The following is an 11,574-nucleotide window of genomic DNA, read 5'->3' as shown; positions in this document are numbered from 1 at the left end:
GCTTCACAGAAGTTTATAATGCCCGGGCATGAAAATAAAAAAATCGTATTTTTTCCACAAACATGATCAAATAGTCCCCAATTTTTTCATTTTCCCAAGGGTAACAGGAGAAATTGGACCCCAAAAGTTGTTGTCCAATTTGTCATGAGTACGCTGACACCCCATATGTGGGAGAAAACTACTGTATGGACACACGTCGGGGCTCGGAAGGGAAGCAGTGCCATTTTGGAATGCAGACTTTGATGGAATGGTCTGCGGGTGTCATGTGCGTTTGGAGAGCCCCTGATGTACCTAAACTATTGAAACTCCCCACAAGTGACCCCATTTTGGACACTAGACCCCCCACGGAACTTATCTAGATGTGTGGTGAGCACTTTGAACCCCCAAGTGCTTCACAGAAGTTTATAACGCTCGGACGTGAAAATAAAAAAATCATTTTTATCCACAAAAATGATATTTTTGCCCCCAATTTTTTATTTTCCTAAGGGTAACAGGAGAAATTGGACCCCAAAAATTGTTTTGCAATTTGTCCTGAGTAGGCTGATACTCTACAAGTGGGGGTAAAACACTGTTTGGGCGCATGGCAGAGCTTGGAAGGGAAGGAGCACCATATGACTTTTTCAACTCAGAATTGGCTGGAATTGAGATCAGACACAATGTTGCATTTGGAGAGCCCCTGATGTGCCCAAACAGTGGAAACCCCCAATTCTAACTCCAACCCGAACCCCCTAACACACCCCTAACCCTAATCTCAGCCCTAACCCTAGCCCTAACCCAAGCCCTAACCCTAGCCCTAACCCTAATGGAAAAATGGAAATAAATACATTTTTTTAATTTTATTATTTTTCCCTAACTAAGGGGGTGATAACGGGGGGTTTGATTTACTATTTATGGCGGTTTTTATTTTTGGCAGCTGTCGCACGCTAAAAGACGCTTTTTATTGTAAAAATAGTTTTTGCATCACCACATATTGAGAGCTATAATTTTTCCGTATTTTGACCCACCGAGTCATGTGAGGTCTTATTTTTTGCGGGACGAGTTGACGTTTTTATTGGTACCATTTTCGGGCACGTGACATTTTTTGATCGCTTTTCATTCCGATTTTTGGGACGCAGAATGAACTAAAACCAGCGTTTCATGAATTTCTTTTGGGGGAGTGCGTTTACACCGTTCCGCGTGCGGTAAAATTGATAAAGCGGTTTTATTCTTCGGGTCAGTACGGTTACAGCGATACCTCATTTAGGTCGTTTTTTTATGTTTTGTCGGTTTTTTGCAATGAAAACTATTTTATATAAAAAATAATTATTTTTGCATCGCTTTATTCTGCGAGCTATAACTTTTTTATTTTTTTGCTGATGATGCTGTGTGGCGGCTCGTTTTTGTGGGACAAGATGCCGTTTTCAGCGGTACCATGGATATTTATATATGTCTTTTTGATCGCGCGTTATTACACTTTTTGTTTGGTGGTATGATAATAAATCATTTTTTGCTTCGTTTTTTATTTTTATTTTTTAAGGGGTTCGCTAAAGGGGTTAACTAATGGGACAGTTTTATAGGGCAGGTCGTTACGGACGCGGCGATACCTAATATGTGTACTTTTATTGTTTTGGGGTTTTTTTTATTTTCAAAAAATGAATTTATTGGGGAATATATATTTTTTTTTTTACTAATTTATTTGGCGATTTTTTTAAAATTATTTTTACACTTTTTTTTTTTATTTTTTTTTAACTTTATTACATAGTCCCAGGTGGGACATCACTGTCCTGTGACAGATCGCTGATCTGTCACATCACAGATCACTGTGACAGATCAGCAATCTGTCACAGGCATTGAAGAAGACTTCCTCTTGCCTGCGCTTTGCAGGCACTGAGGAAGCCAGCTTCCTCCAGGCCCCCGAAGGCCCCCGTCGCCATCTTGGATTCGGGGGCCTGGAGGAAAGGAGCCCCCCGCAGCAGCGCTGCACATTGCGCTGCCGTGGGGGGCTCAGGGAAGCACGGAGGGAGCCCCCTCCCTGCCGATGCTTCCCTTTAACTCCCGGTACACCGCGATCATGTTTGATCACGGTGTGCAAGGGGTTAACGTGTCGGGGGCGGTCCGTGACCTCCCCTGACACATTGTGCCGGGTGTCAGCTGTGATAATCAGCTGACACCCGGCCGCGATCAGCGGCGCTTACCACGTGGGCGCCGCTGATCGCGGTAGACGTACTATCCCGTCCATGGGCATAGGGGCCCGGGTCCCATGGACGGGATAGTACGTCGGATGTCAGGAAGGGGTTAAACTGTTCGTGGAACGTCTTTAGCTGTTGCTCAGACTCCGTCCAGATTATTAAAATATCATCAATGTAGCGGTAGCAGGCCAGAGGCCTGATGGGACTTGAGGACAAAAAGTCGCTTTCAAGCTTGGCCATGAAAAGATTTGCATACTGTGGAGCAATTTTACTTCCCATAGCTGTGCCAGTCTCCTGTAGATAGCTCTTGTTGTCAAATTCAAAATTATTGTGGGTGAGGATAAATTTTGTGAGCTTCACCACAGAATCCGCATCATTCCCGGTGTTTTCCATGAAGACTTTGCAGGCATTTAATCCATCCTGGTGTGGGATATTAGGGTGAGTGCCCACACTGCGGATTCACCTGCGAATTTTTCCATGCGGATTTGCAGGTAAAACCGCAGGTAAAGTGACCTGAGGTTTATCTGCGGATTTGCCAGCGGTTTTCCCCTGCGGTTTGACACCTGGACAATGGAACAGGTGTCAAACCGCTGCGGAATCCGCAGAAAGAATTGACATGCTGCGGATTTAAAACCGCAGCAAATCCACAGCATGTGCACTGCGGTTTTGAAATCCCATTGGCTAACATGGTACTGTACATTGCTTGCGGATCTGCTGCGGGTTCGCAGGGCCAAATCAACTGCAGATTCACAGCAGAATCCGCAGCGTGTGCACATACCCTTAGAGTACAAAGATTCCACATCCATGGTGGCCAGGATGGTTCCTTCTGGTAGAGGACCTATTACTGCTAGTTTATTCAATAGGTCAGTTGTGTCCTGAATATAGCTGGGTGTATCCTTTACCAGTGGTTTAAGAACACCCTCTACCCATCCAGATACCTGCTCAGTAAGGGTGCCCACACATGAAGTATTCGGCCTCCCTGGATTTCCAGATTTGTGGATTTTGGGAAGCATGTAGAATGTCCCTATTCTTGGTCTCTGGTATCAGGTCATTGCCTCTTATGGATTGGTCAGGCAGACAAGATACCAACTTGTTTAGTTCCTTGTAATAGTCCTGTGTAGGATCTGACTCCAATTTTCTGTAGTAACGTGTCCAAAAGTTGTCGGTTTGCTTCCTTCATATAGTCTGATGTGTTCATCATGACTATTGCACCTCCTTTGTCGGCAGGTTTAATGATGATTTCTTTGTTGGTTTTCAGAGACTGTATAGCCCCCGTTACACACTGCGATATCGCTAGCAATATCGCTGTAAAGTCACCGATTTTGTGACGTTGCAGCGATATTGCTAGCGATATCGCTGCATGTGATACTTACCTCCGACCGGCTCCCCCGCTGGTTGTCGCTGATCGCGCGAGAAGCTCCTGGACCATTCCTCGTCGGTCACTTCCTGCGGCGCCGACGAGCGACGCGTGGAGCCGGGCGGGAGGACGCAGAATTGCCGCATCTGACAGGTAAGTAGCGACCCCCGTCCCCAGCGATGTCGCTGGTGAGATCTGCCTGTGTAGCAGCTCACTAGCGACCACTTAGCGATGTACCAGCGATCCTGACCGCGTCATATCGCTAGTCGGCATCGCTGGTGCATCGCTAGGTGTAACGGTACCCTTAGGCTTTTGTCTCCTGTTGGTGTCTATGATGGTGGATTTTATCAAATGTCTGAATGAGTCTATGTATTTATCCAAATGAGGGTTGCGTCCAGGTGGAGGTGTCAAGTCTGACCTCTTCTTGGTTGTCAGGATTCCTTTTCCTTCGGCCCAAGTGTTTTCTGAATCTTCTGTATCATTGAAATATTCCCTCAGGCACAATCTCCTGAAATTATGTTCCATATCACTGCAGAGTTCAGTAAACCACAATATACAGTCATGGCCAAAAGTTTAGAGAATGACACAAATATTATATTTTCACATGATCTGCTGGCCTCTGGTTTTTATGTGTTTGTCAGATGTTTTTATCACATACAGAAATATAATTGCAATCATATTATGAGTAGCAAAAGGTTATATTGACAGTTAGGCTGTGTGCACACGTAGTGATTTTTAAGCGTTTTTGACGCGATTTTCAGCGCGAAAACGCTTAAAAATCGTGTACAGAACGCCCCCCATGCATTCCTATGGTATTCCGCACATGCTGTGCTAATGCTGCACTTTTTTCCGCGGCAGAATCGCATCGCGGAAAAAATCGCAGCATGCTCATTCTTTTGTGCGGAATCGCAAAGAATTGCCGCGATTCCGCACCCATAGAAATGCATGAGAATCGCTTACTTCCCGCATGTGGCTATGCCCACCATGCGGGAAGTTAAGCGTCTCATGTGCGGTTGGTACCCACGGTGTGGAGGAGAGGAGACTGTCCTCCAGGCCCTGGGCACCATACCCCTGTAAAAAAAAGAATAAAAATTAAAAAATGGGGGTATATTTACCTTCCGGTGTCCCGCGCTGCATTCCCGGCCTCAGCGTTCCCAGTAATGCCTTGCGGCAAGGCCCTGTAATGACGTGGTCTCGCGAGATCACTATAGCAACGCGAGACTACATCATCACAGGTCTCGCAAGGCATTACTGGGAACGCTGAGGCCCGGGATGGCAGCGCGGGACGCCGGTAGGTAAATATACCCCGATTTTTTTTTTTTTTTAGCATTTTAACATCCTATATTTTACTATTGATGCCGCTTAGGCGGCCTCAATAGTAAAAACCTGGTCACACTTGTCAAACACTATGTTTGACGAGTGTGACCAACCTGTCAATCACTTTCCAAGCGATGCTTCAAATCGCTTGGAAAGTGCTTGAATAACGCACGCGAAAATCGCGGCAAAATCGCGATCATAATCGCGGTAAAATCGCTGTAAAACCGCGCGATTTCTGGGAAGGAGTCCGGTTTTTAGTGAGCGTTTTAAAACGCTACGTGTGCACATAGCCTTAGAATGAGTTAATGCAGCAAGTCAATATTTGCAGTGTTGACCCTTCTTCTTCAGGACCTCAGCAATTCTCCCTGGCATGCTCTCAATCATCTTCTGGATCAAATCCTGACTGATAGCAGTCCATTCTTGCAAAATCAATGCTTTTATTTTGTCTGAATTTGAAGGTTTTTGTTAGTCCACCCGTCTCTTGATGATTGACCACAAGTTCTCAATGGGATTAAGATCTGGGGAGTTTCCAGGCCATGGTCCCAAAATCTCTATGTTTTGTTCCCTGAGCCATTTAGTTATCACCTTTGCTTTATGGCAAGGTGCTCCATCATGTTGAAAAAGGCATTGTTGATCGCCAAACTGCTCTTGGACGGTTGGGAGAAGTTGCTCTTGGAGGAAATTCTGGTACCATTCTTTATTCATGGCTGTGTTTTTAGGCAAGACTGAGAGAGAGCCCATTCCCTTGGCTGAGACGCAACCCCACACATGAATGGCTTCAGGATGCTTGACAGTTGGCATGAGACAAGACTGGTGGTAGCGCTCACCTGGTCTTCTCCGAATAAGCCGTTTTCCAGATGTCCCAAACAATCGAAAAGGGGATTCATCAGAGAAAATGACTTTACCCCAGTCCTCAGCAGTCCACTCCCTGTACCTCTTGCAGAATATCAGTCTGTCCATGATGTTTTTTCTGGAGAGAAGTGGCTTCTTTGCTGCCCTCCTTGAGACCAGGCCTTGCTCCAAGAGTCTCCGCCTCACAGTGCGTGCAGATGCACTCACACCTGCCTGCTGCCATTCCTGAGCAAGCTCTGAACTGCTGGTAGCCCGATCCCGCAGCTGAAACACTTAAGAGACGGTCCTGGCGCTTGCTGGTCTTTCTTGGGCGCCCTGGAGCCTTTTTGGCAACAAGGGAACCTCTCTCCTTGAAGTTCTTGATGATGCGATAGATTGTTGACTGAGGTGCAATCTTTCTAGCTGCGATACTCTTCCCTGTTAGGCTATTTTTGTGCAGTGCAATGATGACTGCATGTGTTTCTTTCGAGATAACCATGTTTAACAGAAGAGAAACAATGATGCCAAGCACCAGCCTCCTTTTAAAGTGTCCAGTGGTGTCATTCTTACTTAATCATGACAGATTGATCTCCAGCCCTGTCCTCATCAACACCCACACCTGTGTTAATGGAGCAATCACTGAAACGATGTTAGCTGGACCTTTTAAGGCCCCTGCAATGATGTTGAAATGTGTTTTGGGGGATAAAGTTCATTTTCTAGGCAAATATTGACTTTGCAAGTAATTGCTTTTAAGCTGATTACTCTTTATAACATTCTGGAGTATATGCAAATTACCATTAGAAAAAATGAAGCAGTAGACTTTGTAAAAATTAATATTTGTGTCATTCTCTAAACTTTTGGCCATGACTGTACATTCATACTACAGTACACCATGTTACCATACAACCATGTACACTCACATTACACCATGTTTCCATACCTCCACACTACACCATTTTACCATACCTCCACATACATTCACACTTCGCCATGTTATTATACCACCATATAGACTCACACACCATGTACCATACCATGTACACTCACACTACACTATTATACCACCGTGTACACTCCCATTACGCCATGTTACCACACCACCATGTACACTCCCACTACATAATGTTACACACCACGCACATTCATACTACACCATGTTACTATATCACCATGTACACTCTCACACTACACCATGTTACTATACCACCATGTACACTGACTACACCATGTTACCATACCTGTAGTGCAGCGGTAGCACACTTATACAGTGAGGAGGCAGTGACCCACAAAGTTCCAACAAAAAGTCTCTTTAATGTGTTACTTCAAGTGCATAAAATATTCAGTGTCCACGTCACACAAGTGCATATGATATTAATGCATAGTATCACTGTCCATTTCACAGAACTACAGAACACACGGCTTCCTTTAGTCTACACAGTCCCTAAACACACTGCACCTCCATTTGTAGAGTAACCGTGGGCGACTGCAGCGCTGTATTAAAGTCTCTTACTCACAGCTGTACACAGTCCTTGATATCCTCTGGATTACAGCCGGGAACCATATCCTCCTGTTTGCAGCCGTCCTCCTTCGGGCATCGGACATCCACCTCTGGTTCACCTCCGGGCACAGGACATCCACCTCCGAGACCAGACACCGTGGAGGGCAGCACCGCTGTGTATGCTGCGGGTGCCAGACTATTCAGCTGCCCTGGCTGCTGGCTCCGCTGGCCTGTGTTGCCTCACAGGTATAGCTCTGCAAAGCCGACTGCTCTGCACAACAGCATACACCAGACTCACACTGGCATTACACATGACACACCCATACCCTTTCCTGCAGGGCTTTTAACAAAGGAACCTGTCGCCTTCAGCCACATGGAAAACCCGGGGTCTGGAATGAAACCAACTGCACAACTACCATTCTGCAATCTGTTTCACAACATAACATCCCAGAGCAGGTTTTCACTACATCTGCCTTGGACCCTAGCATGTCCAAGCCTAACACTTATTTTATTTTTAGACTGCATTGCAGTCACAGCTACGCCCGTGATTGTCATGCACTCCTATGGCCTTCATACGCCTCCGTGAACATCCTGGGGAGAACACACAGTGACCCCTACCTGTGAAACCGGTCACTGTCTCACACACCACATACTGCATATTCACACTACATCATGTTACTATACCACCACATACATTCACATTACGCCATGTTAGCATACCAACATGTACACTCACACTATGCCATGTCACCATATCTTGTATGCTGACACTACACCATGTTACCATACCACCATGTACATTCACACGACACCAAGTTATCATAACATGTACACTCGCACTACGCCATGTTACCATACCACCAGATACACTCATACTACACCATGTAGAATCCGACCTTTTCTCACCTTTGAAACTGCTAAGACTCTTACTGTCGCTCTTATTCATTCTCGTCTGGACTACTGCAACTCTCTTCTGATCGGTCTCCCTCTTACCAAACTTTCTCCTCTCCAACGGTTCTTGAATGCGGCAGCCATGGTCATATTTCTGTCCAGCCGCTTCACCGATGCCTCCAACTTGTGCCAGTCATTACACTGGCTACCTATTCGCTACAGGGGCCAGTATAAACTCATCTCTCTCACCCACAAAGCTCTCCACAGTTCTGCACCGCCTTATCTTCTGTCTCATTTGTCTATCGCCCTACACGTGCCCTCTGTTCTACAAATTACCTAAGACTAAAATCCCCCGTAATCCGAACCTCGCACCTCCGTCTCCAAGACTTCTCTCGTGATGCTCCAGCTCTCTGGAATGCACTTCCCCAGACGATCAGACTGATACCTAGCCCCGACCTATTCAAGCGCGCTTTGAAAACCCATCTCTTTAAACAAGCCTACCACATAAACTACTCAGTAAACTAACTTTGCCCTGTTCCCTCCTTCCAAATATTATTCTGAATCTGCACCCTACTATTCATCTGTCTCCACACCCTCCATGCACACGATAACTGCACTTGATACTAGACTATTGCACTTAAACACACGGGCTAATGACCGGATCACACAGCTTTATATGAAAATCCCGATTTATTACAAATTGCCAGACCTGAAATAACAAGCAGTTTTCACCCACTGTGTCCCTCCCATTTCCTTGTAGATTGTAAGCTTGCGAGCAGGGACCTTACTCCTAATGTCACTGTTTAAATTGTCTTAACTTGTATTGAATTTGTCTGTACATGTCCCTGCTTTATTGTAAAGTGCTACGGAATATGGTGGCGCTATATAAATAAAAATTATTATGTCACCTTAACACCATGTACACTACCGCCATGTTACCATATCACCATGTACACTCATACCACATAATGTATCATACCATGTAAACTCACTGTACACCATGTTGACATACCACCATGATACCATGCTTTCACACACCAAGTTACCATACCCGCATATTCACTCCCACTACACCATGTTACCATACCATCATGTACACACACTGCGTAATGTTACCATACCACTACATACATAGACCCTAAACTATGTTAACATATCACCATGTGCACTCACATTACACCATATTACCATACCACGACGTACACTCACTACACTGTTACCATACCACCACATACACTGACACTATACCATGTTACACCACACCATGTTACCATGCCTCCATATACTGTACATTCACACTACACCATGTTATAATATCCATCATATAAACTCACACTACACCATGTTACCATACTATCATGTATACTCACACTGCTCCGTATTACCATACCAAAACGCAGTCACACTACACCATAGAACCACATACATTCACACTACACCATGTCACCATACCACATGTACACTGACACTACACCATGTTGCTATACCAACATGCACACTCAATACACCATGTTACCAAACCACAATATACATTCCCACTACACCATGTTACCATACAACCATGTACACTCACACTACACAATGTTACCATAACAACATGTACACTCACACTACAGTCATGGCCAAAAGTTTTGAGAATGACACAAATATTAATTTTTACAAAGTCTACTGCTTCATTTTTTCTAATGGCAATTTGCATATACTCCAGAATGTTATAAAGAGTGATCAGCTTAACAGCAATTACTTGCAAAGCCAATATTTGCCTAGAAAATGAACTTTATCCCCCAAAACACATTTCAACATCATTGCAGCCCTGCCTTAAAAGGACCCGCTAACATCGTTTCAGTGATTGCTCCATTAACACAGGTGTGGGTGTTGATGAGGACAGGGCTGGAGATCAATCTGTCATGATTAAGTAAGAATGACACCACTGGACACTTTAAAAGGAGGCTGGTGCTTGGCATCATTGTTTCTCTTCTGTTAACCATGGTTATCTCTAAAGAAACACGTGCAGTCGTCATTGCATTGCACAAAAATGGCCTAACAGGGAAGAGTATCGCAGCTAGAAAGATTGCACCTCAGTCAACAATCTATCGCATCATCAAGAACTTCAAGGAGAGAGGTTCCCTTGTTGCCAAAAAGGCTCCAGGGCGCCCAAGAAAGACCAGCAAGCACCAGGACCGTCTCTTAAAAGTGTTTCAGCTGCGGGATCGGGCTACCAGTAGTGCAGAGCTTGCTCAGGAATGGCAGCAGGCAGGTGTGAGTGCATCTGCACGCACTGTGAGGCGGAGACTCTTGGAGCAAGGCCTGGTCTCAAGGAGGGCAGCAAAGAAGCCACTTCTCTCCAGAAAAAACATCATGGACAGACTGATATTCTGCAAGAGGTACAGGGAGTGGACTGCTGAGGACTGGGGTAAAGTCATTTTCTCTGATGAATCCCCTTTTCAATTGTTTGGGACATCTGGAAATCGGCTTATTCGGAGATCAGGTGAGCGCTACCACCAGTCTTGTCTCATGCCAACTGTCAAGCATCCTGAAACCATTCATGTGTGGGGTTGCTTCTCAGCCAAGGGAATGGGTGCTCTCTCAGTCTTGCCTAAAAACAAAGCCATGAATAAAGAATGGTACCAGAATGTCCTCCAAGAGCAACTTCTCCCAACCGTCCAAGAGCAGTTTGGCGATCAACAATGCCTTTTTCAACATGATAGAGCACCTTGCCATAAAGCAAAGGTGATAACTAAATGGCTCAGGGAACAAAACAGAGATTTTGGGACCATGGCCTGGAAACTCCCCAGGTCTTAATCCCATTGAGAACTTGTGGTCAATCATCAAGAGATGGGTGGACAAACAAAAACCTTCAAATTCAGACAAAATAAAAACATTGATTTTGCAAGAATGGACTGCTATCAGTCAGGATTTCATCCAGAAGTTGATTGAGAGCATGCCAGGGAGAATTGCTGAGGTCCTGAAGAAGGGTCAACACTGCAAATATTGACTTGCTGCATTAACTCATTCTAACTGTCAATATAACCTTTTGTTACTCATAATATGATTGCAATTATATTTCTGTATGTGATAAAAACATCTGACAAACACACAAAAACCAGAGGGCAGCAGATCATGTGAAAATATAATATTTGTGTCATTCTCAAAACTTTTGGCCATGACTGTACACCATGTTACCATACAACCATGTACACTCACACTACACAATGTTACCATAACACCATGTACACTCACACTACACAATGTTACCATACAACCATGTACACACACTACACCATGTTACCATAACACCATGTACACTCACACTACACCATGTTACCATAACACCATGTACACTCACAGTACACCATATTACTATATCTCCATGTAAACTCAAACTACACCACCTTATCATACCATGTACACACACTACACCATGTTACCATATATCCCCATACACTTCACCATGTTATCATAGCATATCTTGCCATGATTTAAGTTCTCAGCTACAATACTCAGTGAAAATG

This window comes from Dendrobates tinctorius, unplaced genomic scaffold (assembly GCF_039654945.1).
Source record: "Dendrobates tinctorius isolate UK_male_01 unplaced genomic scaffold, ASM3965494v1 ptg000019l, whole genome shotgun sequence".
NCBI lineage: Eukaryota > Metazoa > Chordata > Amphibia > Anura > Dendrobatidae > Dendrobates > Dendrobates tinctorius.
The sequence above is the reverse complement of the archived record's forward strand: the minus strand, read 5'-3'. Positions refer to the sequence as shown.